This window comes from Scyliorhinus canicula, chromosome 9, assembly GCF_902713615.1.
Source record: "Scyliorhinus canicula chromosome 9, sScyCan1.1, whole genome shotgun sequence".
Classification (NCBI taxonomy): Eukaryota; Metazoa; Chordata; class Chondrichthyes; order Carcharhiniformes; family Scyliorhinidae; genus Scyliorhinus; species Scyliorhinus canicula.
In genome coordinates, this window is record NC_052154.1 from 117,566,898 (window position 1) to 117,582,669 (window position 15,772).

Here is a 15,772-nt window from a genome sequence, read left to right on the forward strand (position 1 = left end):
CCTCCTCAAGGCTGCCTTGACCGACCTGGTTAAACCAATCGACATGTAGATTAAAATCCCCCATGATAATTGCTGTACCATTTCTACATGCATCAGTTATTTCTTTGTTTATTGCCTGCCCCACCATAATGTTACTATTTGGTGGCCTATAGACTACGCCTATCAGTCACTTTTTCACCTTACTATTCCTGATTTCCACCCAAATGGATTCAACCTTATCCTCCATAGCACCGATGTCATCCCTTACTATTGCCCAGATGTCATCCTTAAATAATAGAGCTACACCACCTCCCTTACCATCCACTCTGTCCTTCCAAATAGTTTGATACCCTTGAATATTTAGCTCCCAGTCGTGACCATCCTTTAACCATGTTTCAGTAATGGCCACTAAATCATAGTCATTCACGATGATTTGCGCCATCAACTCATTTACCTTATTCCGAATACTACGAGCATTCAGGTAAAGTACACTTATGTTGGCTTTTATACTTCTGTTTTGAATCTTAACACCTCGATCAGTAACCTCTCCTAAGTTATATTTCCTCTTAAATTTTCTCCTAATTTTCCTTGTCGTTGAACCCATATCTTCATGTAACAACCTGCCGCGTCGCTTAACATTTATGTTTTTACTTCCCGTTTTATTCCTTTTAGTATTACTGGGCCTATTCACTGAGCTTCCCTCAGTCACTGTACCTTGTACTGTCGCCCTTTTTGATTTTTGACTATGGCTCCTCTGCCTTACACTTTCCCCCTTACTGCCTTTTGTTTCTGTCCCTGTTTTACTACCTCCCGACTTCCTGCATTGGTTCCCATCCCCCTGCCACATTAGTTTAAACCCTCCCCAACAGCTCTAGCAAATACCCCCCCTAGGACATCGGTTCCAGTCCTGCCCAGGTGCAGACCATCCGGTTAACAAAACGTACAAACTGTCAGTAACACACCTACTCTGAGGTTTGAGGCATGGGAGGTGCGAGGGATGAGGGAGATGAAGGACTTGTTTTTGGAAGAGTGATTTGGAAGTTCGGAGAAGTTCGGGGAGAGGTTTAGAGTCCAGCGTGGGGAGGATTTCAGGTATATGCAGGTGCGACATTTTGCAAAAGACTTTTCCGTCCTTTCCAGTGGCACCACCTTCCTCGTTGCTGGCAAGGGGTGTTGTCGGTCATGGGGTCAGAGGGGGTTCATCTTGGTGATCTATGGGTGGATTTTGGAGGAGAATAAGGCGTGTCTGGAGGGGGTGAAGGCTAAGTGGGAGGAGGAACGGGGGATGGTGCTTGAGGAGGGGTTGTGGTGTGAGGTGCTGTGGGGGGATGAATGCCTCAACTTCATGTGCGAGGCTGGGGCTGATACAGCTAAAGATAGTACACAGTGCTCACCGGATGAGGTCGATGATGGGGTGGTTGTTTGAGTGGGTGGATGATATTTGTGAGCGGTGTGGGAGGAGCCCGGCCAATCATGTACGATCCTGTCTGAAGTTCGGGAAATTGTGGAGGTCATTCTTCAGCACAATGCCGGCGATTTTGCATGTGGATTTAGAGCCCAGCCCCCTGGGGGACATATTCGGGGCCTCAGACTTGGCGGAGGTGCAGCTGGAAGCGGGGGCAGATGTTTTAGTTTCCGCCTCGTTGATGACTCGCAGGCGGGTCCTGTTGGGGTGGAGGTCAGCTTCTCCACCCTGTGCCTCGGTGTGGCGGGGGGATTTAATGGAGTTTTTGCATTTAAAAAAGGTGACACTCGCTTTCAGAGGGGTGTGTGAGGGGTTCCATAAAAGATGGGGTTTGTTTATACCACATTTCAGCATGCTGGTTACTCTCAACTGCGAGGGGGGTTGGGGAAGGGACGAGCTGGGGAGGTTGGTTGGGATGTTGGGGAAGGTGGGTTCAGGGGTTGGTGTCGGGTTTACTTTGTTTTGTAATGTTATGTGTGTTAAATGTAAACATGTTAAAATTTGAATTAAAATACTTTAATAAAAAGACACTAACTCTGCCCAAGGCCCCGCGTAATCTTGTCAAGCTCCAGCCCCATGACGCTCCACGTGACTGCGTGATCATGTCGTCACATGACAACCCAGTCTACACACACAAACATTTCCACTGGATTCGATAATAGAATGTGGATCTCAATGGAAGAGCTGCTCAATCAGTGACACTGTTTGGGAATAACAAGCATCATCTAAATTAAACATTAGTATTAATGTGTGCCATGTGGTATGTATATCATGTACTCCTTTAAAGAATGGATCCGTTGTGTTTCAGATGGTTAAGAATTTATCACAAGAGGGAAGTTTAATTTCACTGGCTTTCTCTTTTTAAATTTGAGGTTGAAAGGCAATAATAATTAGGTCCAGATAGAGTCAACTTTAATGGGGTCAGTGCGGTACGGAAAGATCTGAACTTTGAACCTTTGCCATGCGATACCAGGATATGAATCTTTAATACATTTGTATGAAATTCCTCCCTCTTCGATTTTAACAGAGATGTTAACACACATAACATGAGACCTAACACCACATCCAGAGATGCATGTTCATCCGGCCAGTTCCGTTTGTCTTTTTCGTTCAGATGCACATCTTTGGGTTTCGATTCAATGAGCCTGAATGGAATGTTGTGTCCCCTCATATTCTGTTTCATCCTGAGCTGAGCATCAGATCCCACATCCTACTCGTCACCAGTAAGCTTGCAGGGAACCAAGTAAGCTTGCAGGGAGCATAAAGGTTGACACTAAGAGTTTCAATAGATATGTGAAAAGAAAGAGATTGGTAAAAACAAACGTAGGCCCCGTACAGACAGAAACAGGGGAATGTATAATAGCAGACAAAGAAATGGCTGGGCTACTGAATACCTACTTGGGTTCTGTCTTCACAAAAGGAGACATAAATCAGATACTGGATGTGTTGGAGAATGCAGGGTTTCTTGAGAGGGAGGAATTGAGGGAGATCACTATTAGTAGAGAAATGGTTCTGGGAAAATTAATGGGATTGAAGGTGGATAAATCCTCAGGGCCTGATAATCTGCATCCCAGAGTGCTTAAGGAGGTGGCTCCAGAAAAATTGGATGCATTGGTGGTCACCTTCCAGAATTCTATAGACTCTGAAACTGTCCCTGCAGATTGGAGGGTAGCTCACGTCACTCCAATATTCAAAAAGGGAGGTAGAGAGAAAGCAGGGAATTATAGCCCAGTAAGCCTAACATCGGTAGTGAGGAAAATGCTTGAATCCATTATCAAAGACTTTATAGCGGAACATTTAGAAAGCAGTGGCAGGATCAGTCAGAGTCAGCACGTATTTATGAAGGGGAAATCATGCTTGACAAATCTATTAGAATTCTTTGAAGATGTAACTAGTACAGTGGACAAGAGGGAGCCAGTTGATGTGGTATATTTGCAACATATCTGCATATCTTTCAGAAGGCGTTTGACAAAGTCCCGCGGAAGAGATTATTGTGCAAGATTAAAGCACATGGGATAGGGGGAAGAGTATTGAGGTGGATGTAAAATTGGCTGGCAGAGAGGAAGCAAAGAGTAGGAATTAATGGGTCCTTTTCAAATTGGCAGGCAGTAACCAGTGGGGTACCACAGGGATCGGTGCTGAGACCCCAGCTATTCACAATATATATTAATTATTTGGATGAGGGAACAAAACGTAACATCTCAAAGTTTGCAGATGATACCAAGTTGGGTGGGAGGACAAACTGTGACGAGGGTACAGAGAACCTACAACATGGTCTGGACAGGTTGGGCGAGTGGGCAAATCATTGGCAGATGCAGTATAATTTGGATAAGTGTGAGGTTATTCACTTTGGAAGCGAAAACAGGAAAGCAGATTACGACCTGAACAGTTGTAAATTGGGAGAGGGGAGGCAGCGGGACCTGGGTGCCCTTGTGCACGAGTCGCTGAAGGTAAGCATGCAGGTGCAGCAGGCAGCCAAGAAGGCGAATGGCAAGTTGGCCTTCATTGCGAGAGGTTTCGAGTATAGAAGCAGGGATGTGTTGTTGCAATTATACAGGGCCTTGGGGAGGCCACACCTGAAGTGCAGTTTTGGTCTCCTTCTCTGAGGATGGATGTTATTGCTCTTGAGCGAGTGCAGCGAAGGTTTACCAGACTGATCCCAGGCATGGTGGGACTGTCATATGAGCAGCGATTGACTAGGTTGGGATTGTTCTCGTTGGAGTTCAGAAGCATGAGGGGGATCTCACAGAGACTTATAAAATTCTAACAGGACTTGACAGGGTAGATGCAGGGAAGATGTTCCCAATGGTGGCTGTGTCCAGAACCAGGGGCACAGGCTGAGGATTCAGGATAAACTATTTAGACAGAGATGAGGAGACATTTCTTCACCCAAACAGTGGTGAGCCTGTGGAATTCATTGCCATAGGAAGTAGCTGATGCTAAGACATTGAATATATGCAAGAGACAGCTAGATATAGCACTTGGGGCAAATGGGATCAAAGGTTATGGGGAGAAAGCAGAATTGGGCTATTGAGTTGGATGATAAGCCATGATCGTGATAAATGGCGGAGCAGGCTCGAAGGGCCAAAAGGCCTACTCCTGCATCTATCTTCTATGCATCTATGTTTGTCCCAAAAGAATACCAACCGTCGCTATTTCAGTCCCTATCTTATCACTGCACTACTGAAGCCGTCATCCATATCTCCATATACTTCAGGCCTGAGCTCCCCAACTCTCTGTCCACAGCTCTCTGCAACTCTTTCAAAAGCAAATTCTCAACTCACCCCAAAAGGCATGATGCCCCAGTTACCTACCGGCACCCCCACTCCCTTCATCATATCCTCCCCCTTGCCTTCCCCGATTGGTATAACCTTACAGTTCTGATATCATCTTTGTAAATCTTTATTCTCTGCACCCTCTCCTGGTGCTTCTATATTCTTTTTATATCATGGTGACTGGAACTGTGCACTGAATGCCAAAGTCAGTACAAGTTTAGCACAACCTCTGCCTTTCAGTTCTATTCCTCTGGAAATAAACTCTAGTGCTTAGTTTGCTTTTTTAAACAACCTTATTAACCTACATCAGTATTTTTAGTCTTTATGTGTTTGTACCCTCAGATCCCTTTGCTCCTCTACCCCATTTAGATTCTTAACGTCCAAGTAGTATATGACTTTCTTACCAAAATGTTGTACCTCACATTTATCTACATCCAATTTCATTTGCCAAGTGATGTATGAATCTATAATTCTACGAACTACATTTAATAATAAGCACCTTCATGAACTGCTTATTTAGGAAGCCTTGTCCAATTTAAACAAATAGCTCCCCTAAAAAGAAAGCTTTGAGCATGGAGATTGTAGCGATAGATTTCAATACCATTAATCTAACAGGATCTCCTGCATTTACCTTGTAGTAGAGATTTGCCTCTTTATCCATCCATTTTCTTTGTTTCACTTTCCTTGTCGATTTTAAAAGTTGACCTTTATTTTTAATCTCCTGACAAGCAAGTTGATGGCAGCAAGGTGAACAGCATTGACCCAGCAAGGACGCTGGGTCCCAGGTCAGAGGTTACATACACCTGGGGAACCGCTGAAACTGAGCAACAAAGTACCACGTCATGAACCCTACTCTCCTGCAGGAATCTGTCCAATTCGAGTTGGCAATGTCATTCGGGTGCTATTGATACCGGTGAGTGTAGAATTACATTCTGTAGTACCTCACTGAATGTGGTGCTAATTGGCACTAAATTGATATTATTACTCAAAGAGGCAACAGGATGGCTGGTTTGGAAGTTGCAAAGGCTGATGTTGCCCTGAATGTGGGGATTGAAGCACATTGGGCAGCATTCTCCGTTGGCTGACGCCAAAATCGGAAAATCGGTTCAGATGCCAAAATCGCAGCGGTCACCGATTGAACCAAAATCGCAATTTTCCATCACCTCGACACCAGCGTCAATGCGGTCCAGAATGCACGTACAGCAAACACCATCACCTCGACACCAGCGTCAATGCGGTCCAGAATGCACGTACAGCAAACACCATCACCTCAACACCAGCGTCAATGCGGTCCAGAATGCACATACAGCAAACACCATCACCTCGACACCAGCGTCAATGCGGCCCAGAATGCACGTACAACAAACACCATCACCTCGACACCAGCGTCAATGCGGTCCAGAATGCACTTACAGCAAACACCATCACCTCGACACCAGCGTCAATGCGGCCCAGAATGCACATACAGCAAACACCATCACCTCGACACCAGCGTCAATGCGGTCCAGAATGCACGTACAGCAAACACCATCACCTCGACACCAGCGTCAATGCGGTCCAGAATGCATGTACATATGATTAGCGACCTGACCCAGTATTCTCTGGGGCCTCTGACATTGTCCGCCTCCGATGGGCCGAGTTGCCGATGGCGCGGTTCACTTGTGCTTTCAAAAATTGTGAAAGTGGTGTCGTGGCTGATGAGGGAGAGAGAGAAAGTAGGACACAGAGAGGCGCGATTGTTGACTGCCGGGCCAGACACTGGCTGGGCTGGCTGGGGTGGGGAGGTCATGCCAGGGCCAGGGGGGAAAGAGGGTGACCAGAGTGACCCCCACAGGACTGGGACGGCGTCCAGCATGGACCACCATTTCCGTGGCCTGCAAGACTACCATCTTACAGTGCACCCCGTTGACCACCCACCTTGGCCTCTGGTTCTGCAGTGACACTGGCCATATGACTGCCTGCCCCTGTGCTCCTCATCCTCCACCACACTCCCCCACTCCCCACACCCGACCGCCACCCACCGACAGGGCATCATGTAGCCCACTCAAAGGCAATGCTCACTGTAGCCACTACAGGGGTTGCCGGGCGGGGGCCCCAGGGCATAACGCTGGCCAGGGCAGTGCCAGCTGACATTACCCCTAGGACAGGGACAGGCGCCAGGGCCAGAGGCTCCCACGATGGCGGGCAATGACGGGGCCAGGGGTGCAGAGATGGGGGGGTACTTGCGGGGGCAGAGCCCACAGTGCGAACTGGGACCACCATGTAGCCCAGTGGACCTGGTTGGGCACGGGGGTACGCACCATGCTAACTTGTCAGCCTTTCACCAGACAATGGATATTGGAATTCAACCAGCGATGATGACCTCCCTGTTAGTCGCCACAGCCCTGGGGATGCCCTGTGGCCCTCCTCTTCGAGGAGGAGGGAGCTGCAGCAGTGGAATGTGCAGCATTGGAGCCTGCCCCATAGGAACAGAAGGGAGCCGCCCGGGATGGAGTACCAGCCGCCTAACAGGCCAAGGAGGAGGAGGTGCAAAAGAGGCGCCACATGATGCCTCATGTGTACTGTCACCTCCTGTCATTCGAGGACCTGCCGGATCGGGCATGCCGTCGAAGACTCCGGCTGAGCAGGAAGGCAGTGTAACATATCTGCAGATAATTGCACCTGGCACCACGGGAGTATGGGGGAGGACACCTGCTCTCGGTGGTTATTAATGTGATGGTCGCCCTGAACATTTACACGATGGCATCCGTCCAGGTGCCGAGTGGTGACCTGCCTGGGATCTCACAGAATTCGGTGCACCGGTGCATCCGCGCCATCATGGAGGCCCTATATGCCTAGTCGGCTCAATACACCCACTTTAATGTGGACCGAGTCCACCAGGATCCTCTAGCAGCGAGGTTCTCCGTCATCGGCGACATGCCCCGGGTTCAGGGGTGATCGACAGGATGCATGTCTCCCTATAAGCATCTGCACATAACAGGCCTCTCTACACCAACTGAAAGGGGTTCCTCTCAATGAACATGCAGCTGATATGTGACCATCAGCTGCACATTATTCACCTCTGCGCCCGATACCCAGGCAGTCACCTTCATCCTGCAACACTCGACAATTCCTGACATGCTCGAGCCTCCCCCACACCTCCCCCTCCCATCTGGCTGGAGGGTTGGCTCCTGGGCGACAGGGGTTATCCACTGCGGCCGGTGCTGATGACACCAATCCGGGGGCGCAGGCGGAGACCTGATACAACGAAGCCCATTCAATAACCAGGAGCGTGATCGAGTGATGCTTCGGCCTCCTGAAGATGAGGTTCTAGTGCCAGGACCACTCTGTAAGGGCCCCCCAGTAGAGCGCTGGGAATGTCACCCTCATCGTGGCGGCCTGCTGCATTCTCATTGCGCAGCAGAGGGCCAATGTGCTGGAGGAGGAGAATGAAAGTCTGTCCTCGTTTGACAAAGAGGATGCGGGGGTGGGGGAAGATGGGCAGGACATGGGGTCCAAGCAGGCATGGGAGGCCGCACAACGTGCATCAAGGCCAACGCCGGGCCCTGGGTTGGCAGAAACAGCGGGTCTGGTCCATGATAACAATCCGGTCTGCGATGAGAGCTGATGCTCCACATCGTTTGTCAATGTCTGACTCCGGCCCACATTGGCATTTTGCACCGTCCACCTGGGTGATCCCTGCATGCGAGCTGGCCATTCCATCAGAAGGTGCCATTGAATCCCTGGGGTGATGGTGGCAGGGACGGTTTGGGGGTGGGTGGGAAGGATAGGGAGCCCAGGCCACCCTCAACGTCTGCCCATTTCCCCCACCCACTCTCCCAGGCACCCGCTCTGTGGCCAGCCCAGACCAGCCCACCCCTCACATCCATCTAACAGAGCACCGATGCAGGTTGTAACGGTGTGATCAAGTGTTTAATGTGAAAATGTATATACAGATCTGTTCCCTAGCCCCATAACTAAGCTGTGCCCTGCACCCATGCCAACTTAACTGGTCTAACTTCCTGATCTTGTGGGCCTTAATGCTATGTCTAGGTGGATCCCCAGACGGTACAGCAGGAGTGGAGACCGCCCGCTGTGATTCCCGCCCTGTGACCTGAGTCCCCGTTCGCGGCCGTCTTCTGGGGCGACTGGGCCTGGATGCGCCCTACTGCTGCTCAGGTGTCCCGGGTGGCGTGGTGCTGCCCTGTTCTGCCCACTGCCCACCAGATGTGGCAGGTATAGGAGGGAGGGGAGTCCGAGGTGATGAGGTGTTCCGGCCCTTCCTCTGTGGGAGTCACCAGCATGGGCCCCATCACCTCCTCCTCCCTCGGGGTGTTTGATGGCCTCCGGCTACTCCATTGGACAAGGGTGTGAGCAGAGCCAGCCCCCGAGGCTCCTCTGCCACCTGGCGCTGCCAGTCTTGGAGGCCCACTCTGGTCTGGACCAGGGTCCGCATGCTCGTGGTCATGGAGCACAGAGAGTTGGCTATCTCCTTCTGGGACTGCACCACATCACCCATTGACTCTGCCATCACCGTGCCATCTCCCTTTGGGACTGGGCCATCTCCCTCTGTGTCTGCGCCATGTTGGTCAGCGCCTGGTCAATGCCACAGACGTTCCCAGCCATGACCCGCTGTGGGTGGCCCACACACAGGAGTGCCACTGCAATTTCCAGGTGGTTCTAATTCTATCATGACTTTTTTTTCCTAGCAGCATTGTTGACTTGATCTTTAAACTAACCATACCTATGAGCGGCACGGTGGCACAGTGGTTAGCACTGCTGCCTCACGGCGCTGAGGACCCGGGTTCGATCTCAGCCACGGGTCACTGTCTGTGTGGAGTTTTCACATTCTCCCTGTGTCACATGGGTCTCACCCCCACAACCCAAAAAGATGTATAGGGTAGGTGGATTGGCCACGCTAAATTGCTCCTTAATTGGAAAAAAAGAATTGGGTACTCTAAATTTATTTTTTTAAAAACTGACCATGCCTTGCCAATCATTCTGAAGTGATTTGTTACCATCCTGTCTTTCATATATAGTTGGTTGCCTTGTGTGAAGAGCTGTGGTATCAGTAAGTTGAGCATGATGTTCCTGTAGGACGCAAGACTCAAAATGTTCAGCAAAGCAATTATAAATCAAAGAACAATTGTCTATTCTTTACCGTACAGCAGTTGGCAGGCAGACACCGATCCCCTGCAGCCACCAACCTGTCCCCAAACCCTTTCAGCCACCAACAAGTACCTCCCATCCACCTCTGCCCCACCAACCCCTCAGTTGTGGTTCCGTTGTCTTTTTGCCCTCTGAGTTGATGAGAAGGTTACAGGCTGTCAAGGGACTTGAGCACACAATCTGGGCTGACACCCCAGTGCAGTACTGAGCAGATGCTATGCTGTTGGAGGTGCCATCTTCCCAACAAAATGTTAAACCAAATCCCTATCTACACTGAAGTGGTTGTAAAGGGGCAGAGCCGTGGTTCTGGAGAGAACAGGAGGAATTCTCCTGGCGTCATGACCAATATTTATTCCAATTCTCTTCCTGTACCTAGTTGAGCACAAAGGCAGACTTTTGTTTGTATCCTTGGTGAGTAATTCCTGGAGCAGTTCACTGTCGCTGGGGACATATAGCTTGAGGGCACCACTCCACATCAAACATAACTGACCAGGAGTCTCTCCCATTCTTACAGCCAGCCATTGGTGTGTTTGCAAGAATTTTGCAGGTTGATACTCAACCTATTTGGCTGTGTAATGAATGCACCTTCTTTGGCCATCAGGTCTCAGGATGGGACTCCAACCTGGAGCTTCTGGCTCTGAAGCAGATACATTTCCCACTGCCCCCTCCCCCACGGCCAATATTTATACCTGAATCAAAAGAAATGATGGGAACATTATCACGCTGCTGTTTGTGGGATGTCTCGGTCTACAAATTAGCTGCTGCATTTTCTAAATTACTACATTTAAAAAGTACTTTCTTGGCTGTGAAATCTGTTTGGAGACCCTGGGTTTGGAGTCTATATCGACCAGATCAGGTAAGGCGGCAGATTTCCATTCTTGAAGGATATTAGAGGACCAGATGGGCTTTTACGGCAATTGGCAATAGTTTCATAGTCATAGTGAGGCTTTCAATTCCAGATATTTATTGAATTGAAATTTCACCACCTGCCATAGTTGGATTCGAACCTGGGCCCCAGAAAGTTACCCTGTGTCCCTGGATTAATAAACCTGGCACTGACCATTCACATGTATGTCTTATTACCCTCTTAATCTTCTTCTCAAGATGGCCGGATGTGTCTCCTTTTATATCTGAGTCACAAGCCACATGACCTTGGTCTAGAGACTGCATGGTGTGTCTGTACCGCCACCTGCTGGTTGGAGGTCGCACACCATAGGGATATCACCACAGCCGCCATATTCCCCATAAAACCAGCACGAAAACAAAAGAATCGTCACCGTCAGCAGTCCACCCTTCTCCCCCTTCCTCCCCTCCCAGCTCTGTCCCACCCTGAAGACCAAACAAACAACCAACAGAAGAACAAAAGCTCCAGTCCCTCCCCTCCTTGTCTCCAAACCCACAAAAGACAGAAACAAAAACCCTAACCTCATTACCTTAAAAAAACCCAAAATACCTCCATAGTAACAAGCTGCAGACATCTCCCCTTCTCTGTTCCCATTAACTAGCTATACTGCTGGCAGGGTGACCCCCGCACAGGATTGAAATCAGAGTCAACTATTCAGCACACCCCCTGCCCAAATGAAACTTTCATACAGAACAATAAAGGAAATTAACAACCAACCACCCCCCCAAAAATTATACTTCAACAGTGCAATATACAAACTCCAACCTCACCCAGAAAGAACACCCATCAACAGGCCCAGGCTAAACCCCAATCCCTCCCCCACATGTCAAAAATCCCCCCAAAATTACAAATACAGATGAACTTAATAATCAACCCAGTAACAAACTCCATTGTCCTCAAGAACTTTGGTTCACTCCCAGTCCACGGTTCTTGACAAATGCATTCACATCCTCCAGTGCATCGAAGTAAAAGTCTCTGTACTTGATGGTCACCTGAAGACGATCCGGGTACAGCACACCAAATGTCACATTGCTCTTGTCTAGTGCAGCTTTGGCCTTATTAAACGCTACATTCCTTCTTGTCAGCTCTGCCCCAATATTCTGATGACAAGCCCAACCCATCTACAGTCTTGATGGTCCTTCATCCACCTCAGGACCCACTCCTTATCCAGGTATCGATGAAATCTGACTATTATCACCCATGGTGGCTCCCAGGTCTTGATTTTACAGTGCAGAAGGAGGGCATTCGGCCCATCAAGTCTGCACTTGGCCCTTGGAAAGAGCACTCCACCTAAGCCCACGCCCCCATCCCATCCCCACAGCCCAACCTAACCTTTTTGGATTCTAAGGTGTATGGTGTGTAAACATGAATGGTTCAAATGACTCTCCAGTATTGGATCCGGCAGCCCAACAACACATGGCCAATCCGCCAAACCTGCACATCTTTGGACTGTGGGAGGAAACTGGAGCACCCGGGCGAAACCCACGCTGACACGGGAGAAAGTGCAAACTCCACACAGGTAGTAACCCGAGACCAGAATTGAACTCGGAACCCTTGAGCTGTGAGGCAGCAGTGCTAACCGCTGTGCCCCCATGACGCCTCTGGATTTCTGCCTCAGTAATCTATGGCCATCATCCAACGCAGGAGAAGTTGGAAAGATCGCCTCTCCCACTAACTTGCCGCACATCTTGGACATATAGGGCTGGATTCTCGCACCTCACCTGCTGCAAGAACACCACATGCGGGCCGGGTACAATGGAGAAATCCATTGACCTTGGGCGGGATTCTCCGATTCCCGGACCAAGCAGTCAGAGACTCCCGCCCATTGGGGCGGGCCGTACTGGCGCCAAAGAGTGGCTTGAACCACTCCGGCGCGGGCCTCCTGGAAGGTGCGGAATCCTCCGCACTTCCGGGGGCTAGGCCGGCGCTGGAGTGGTTGGCCTCCACCAGCCAGCGCGAGTTGGCACATGCGCAGGAGCGCCAGCGTGTTCTGCGCATACACAGAACAGCTGGCGTGATTCCTGCTCATGCGTAGGGGGTTTCATCTCCGCGCCGGCCATCGTGGAGCCGTACACAGGTCGACACTGTTATGTTTCTTGAAAGAATGCTAGAAGTCGTCCAGTACTTGAAGGAAGGTTTATTGTGCTACACAACTTAAATGATTGCATGAGCTTTTACTTACAGAATTGCACTTGTAAAGGTAATGCTTCTCTATGCTCTGCAACTAGGCCTGACCACTAGCAGCCCTGAGCTCAACTTCCGTCCCTGTTCTCCTCACCGTCTCTCCAGCCAAAGTGAGGGGGAGGGCCTTCGGCGTCACTCTCATACGTCCCCGTGCTGCCCCCTGGTGGTATTTCCATTTCCCATCAGCCCCTTCTGTACACACTCAAGTGAGGATCACTACAGGCGTGGAGGGAAAGAGTGCCCCCATGGCACAGGCCTTCCCGCAGATTGGTGGGCCCCGATCATGGGCCAGGCCACTGTGTCCACCCCCCCCCCCCCCCCCCCCCGCCCGCCACCCGAGGTCTCTGCAAGACGCTCTCAAAGCCAGGTCCTGCTGATATGGACCTTGTGTAATCCACGCCGGTGAGACTGACCGAAAACGGTGGCCGCTCGGCCCATCGAGGCCCGGACAATCGCCGGGGGGGGGGCACTGCCAACGGCCCCCGACCGGCGCGGTGCGATCCCCGCCCTCGCCCAAAAACCAGCAGCGGAAAGTTTGGCAGCTGGCGTCGGAGCGGCGGGGCGGGGTTCATGCCCCCACCCGCCGATTCTCCGACCCGGCGGGGGGTCGGAGAATCCCGCCCGTGGTATTTTACGCCAGGAAAACTGGTGTCAACAGGCCATAGATTCACAGCCTTGCAGGGGGCTAGCAGGAAGTTGTTGTGAAGCTCGCAGCTCCAGCTTCCGATACGGCCCCCCGCACGTCTGCACCTTCAGTGCGCCGCACCGTGCTCCATGGCAAACTCAGACTGCGGACCTGGACCGCGGAAATAGTGCCCCGATCGGCAGCACGCCTGACCCGGACCGCCCGCTCACAAATACCCCAGTCCTGAATGAGATCCCCCCTGCCCTCCGATCGGCCTGCTCCCAACTGTCCTGAGTTTCCCGAACAGCTGGGACCACATTAGATATACGCCACCAGGAATTTGGCCTTTTGGGGGCGGAGAATAGCAGGGCGGGCCTCTGGCAATGGTGGATACTCTGCGCGGCGTGCTCCCTGGGTACGCTGCTTTTTGGGGGGCGGAGAATCGACAAACCGGCGGCGGTCTCGATTTCATGTGCTAAACTGGATTCTCCGTGTGGTTACACGGTATTATAGTACATGTCACTCTGTTCCAAGTATATATATGTATCAATATTGTAAGTGCAGTTGCACTACCTGACCACCAGGGGGAGTAGCTTTGGGAGTACTCGAGAGTTTGTACTGGGCTCCCCCCTTGGCTCCGCCCAGAACTCCTCCCCCTGGAGCTGCTGTATAAAGATCCGTGCCACAGAGTCAGCCAGCCAGTTCACCGAAAGTTCAACGTCTAACAGACTGGCTCTGTTGTAAGTATATTAAAACCGCTATTCTAATCCTACAAGCATGTGTCCGTAGAATTGATGGTTCCATCAATTTAATATACTTACGAAACAGTCGAAGTAAATCATGGAAGCAGCCCTCAAGCCCGGACGCCTGGAACTCGACCCGCAGGATGCAGAGGCTAAGGAAATTTTTTCCCACTGGCTGAGATGTTTTAAGGCCTACCTGGCAGAAGCCAGCACCGCTGGAACAACGGAGGAACAAAAACTCAGCCTACTGCACGCGAGGGTAAGCCACAGAATCTCCAAGCAGCTAAACCCGGCTGGTTCTTACACCGCAGCGCTGGCAATATTGGACAAAATGTACGTTAGGCCCATTAACGAGGTTTATGCACGCCATGTGTTTATGACTCGCCGTCAACGGCCTACAGAAACGCTAGCCGAATTTGTACGGGAACTGAACAATCTTTCTAATGACTGTAATTATCAAGCCGTTACTGCGGCTGAACATAGGGAGCTTGCGGTGTGGGACGTTTTCGTAGCGGGCCTTAGATCTAACTATGTGCGCCAAAGACTGCTAGAAAAGGGGGCCCAGGACTTAGATACTACTGTGGAGGCTGCTACCACTATGGAAGTCTCCTTCTGCAGCCTCACGTCGTTTCCCGCGGACCCCGCGACTGCATCATGGACCCCCGACCAACAATCCCCCCAGGCCTGTGCCGCACGGCCCCCCCAGCTACCGCGCTGCCAAAGCCAGCTACTCTGCTGCCCCAGCCAGCTACTCAGCTGCCCCAGCCAGCTACTCAGCTGCCCCAGCCAGCTACTCAGCTGCCCCAGCCAGCTACTCAGCTGCCCCAGCCTGCCATTTCTGTGGCCAAAGCCAGCACCCGCGGCAGCACTGCCCAGCCCGATCCGCGACCTGCAGCAGCTGCGGGAAGAAAGGCCCGCAGAGTGTGCCTCGCGAAAAGGGCCCCAGTTTCTAACTCCCCAGTAGAAAGAACAAATCGCTCCCAACACCAGCGGGCCCACGGGGCCCGAAACGCTGCGGCCTACGCCCCGATTCTGCCCCCTCCCGCCACGTGCGATCCATGGGGGCTGCCATCTTGGCAAACCCCCACCATGCGGCCGGCCACGTGCGACTCATGGGGGCCGCCATCTTGGACGCCATCTTCCTCGCCGCTCACCACGTGCGATCCACAGGCCCCATCTCCATGCTCAGAAAACTCATCTGAAGACTACGACTTCCCCGAGCACTCATCACGCGGCCCACAACTCAGCGCAGCGATCCTGCATCAAGCTCGCCAAAACGTACCTGCATCTACCCGACCGGACGCCCACTCGGAAGACTACGACTTTCCCGGGCATTCATCACGCGGCCCGCAACTCAACGCGGTCACCCTAGAACAATCCCGCCCCAACCACCTACGAAGTTCGATGGCGCTGGGCCAGATCAACGGGTACAGTACACCGTGCCTCTTT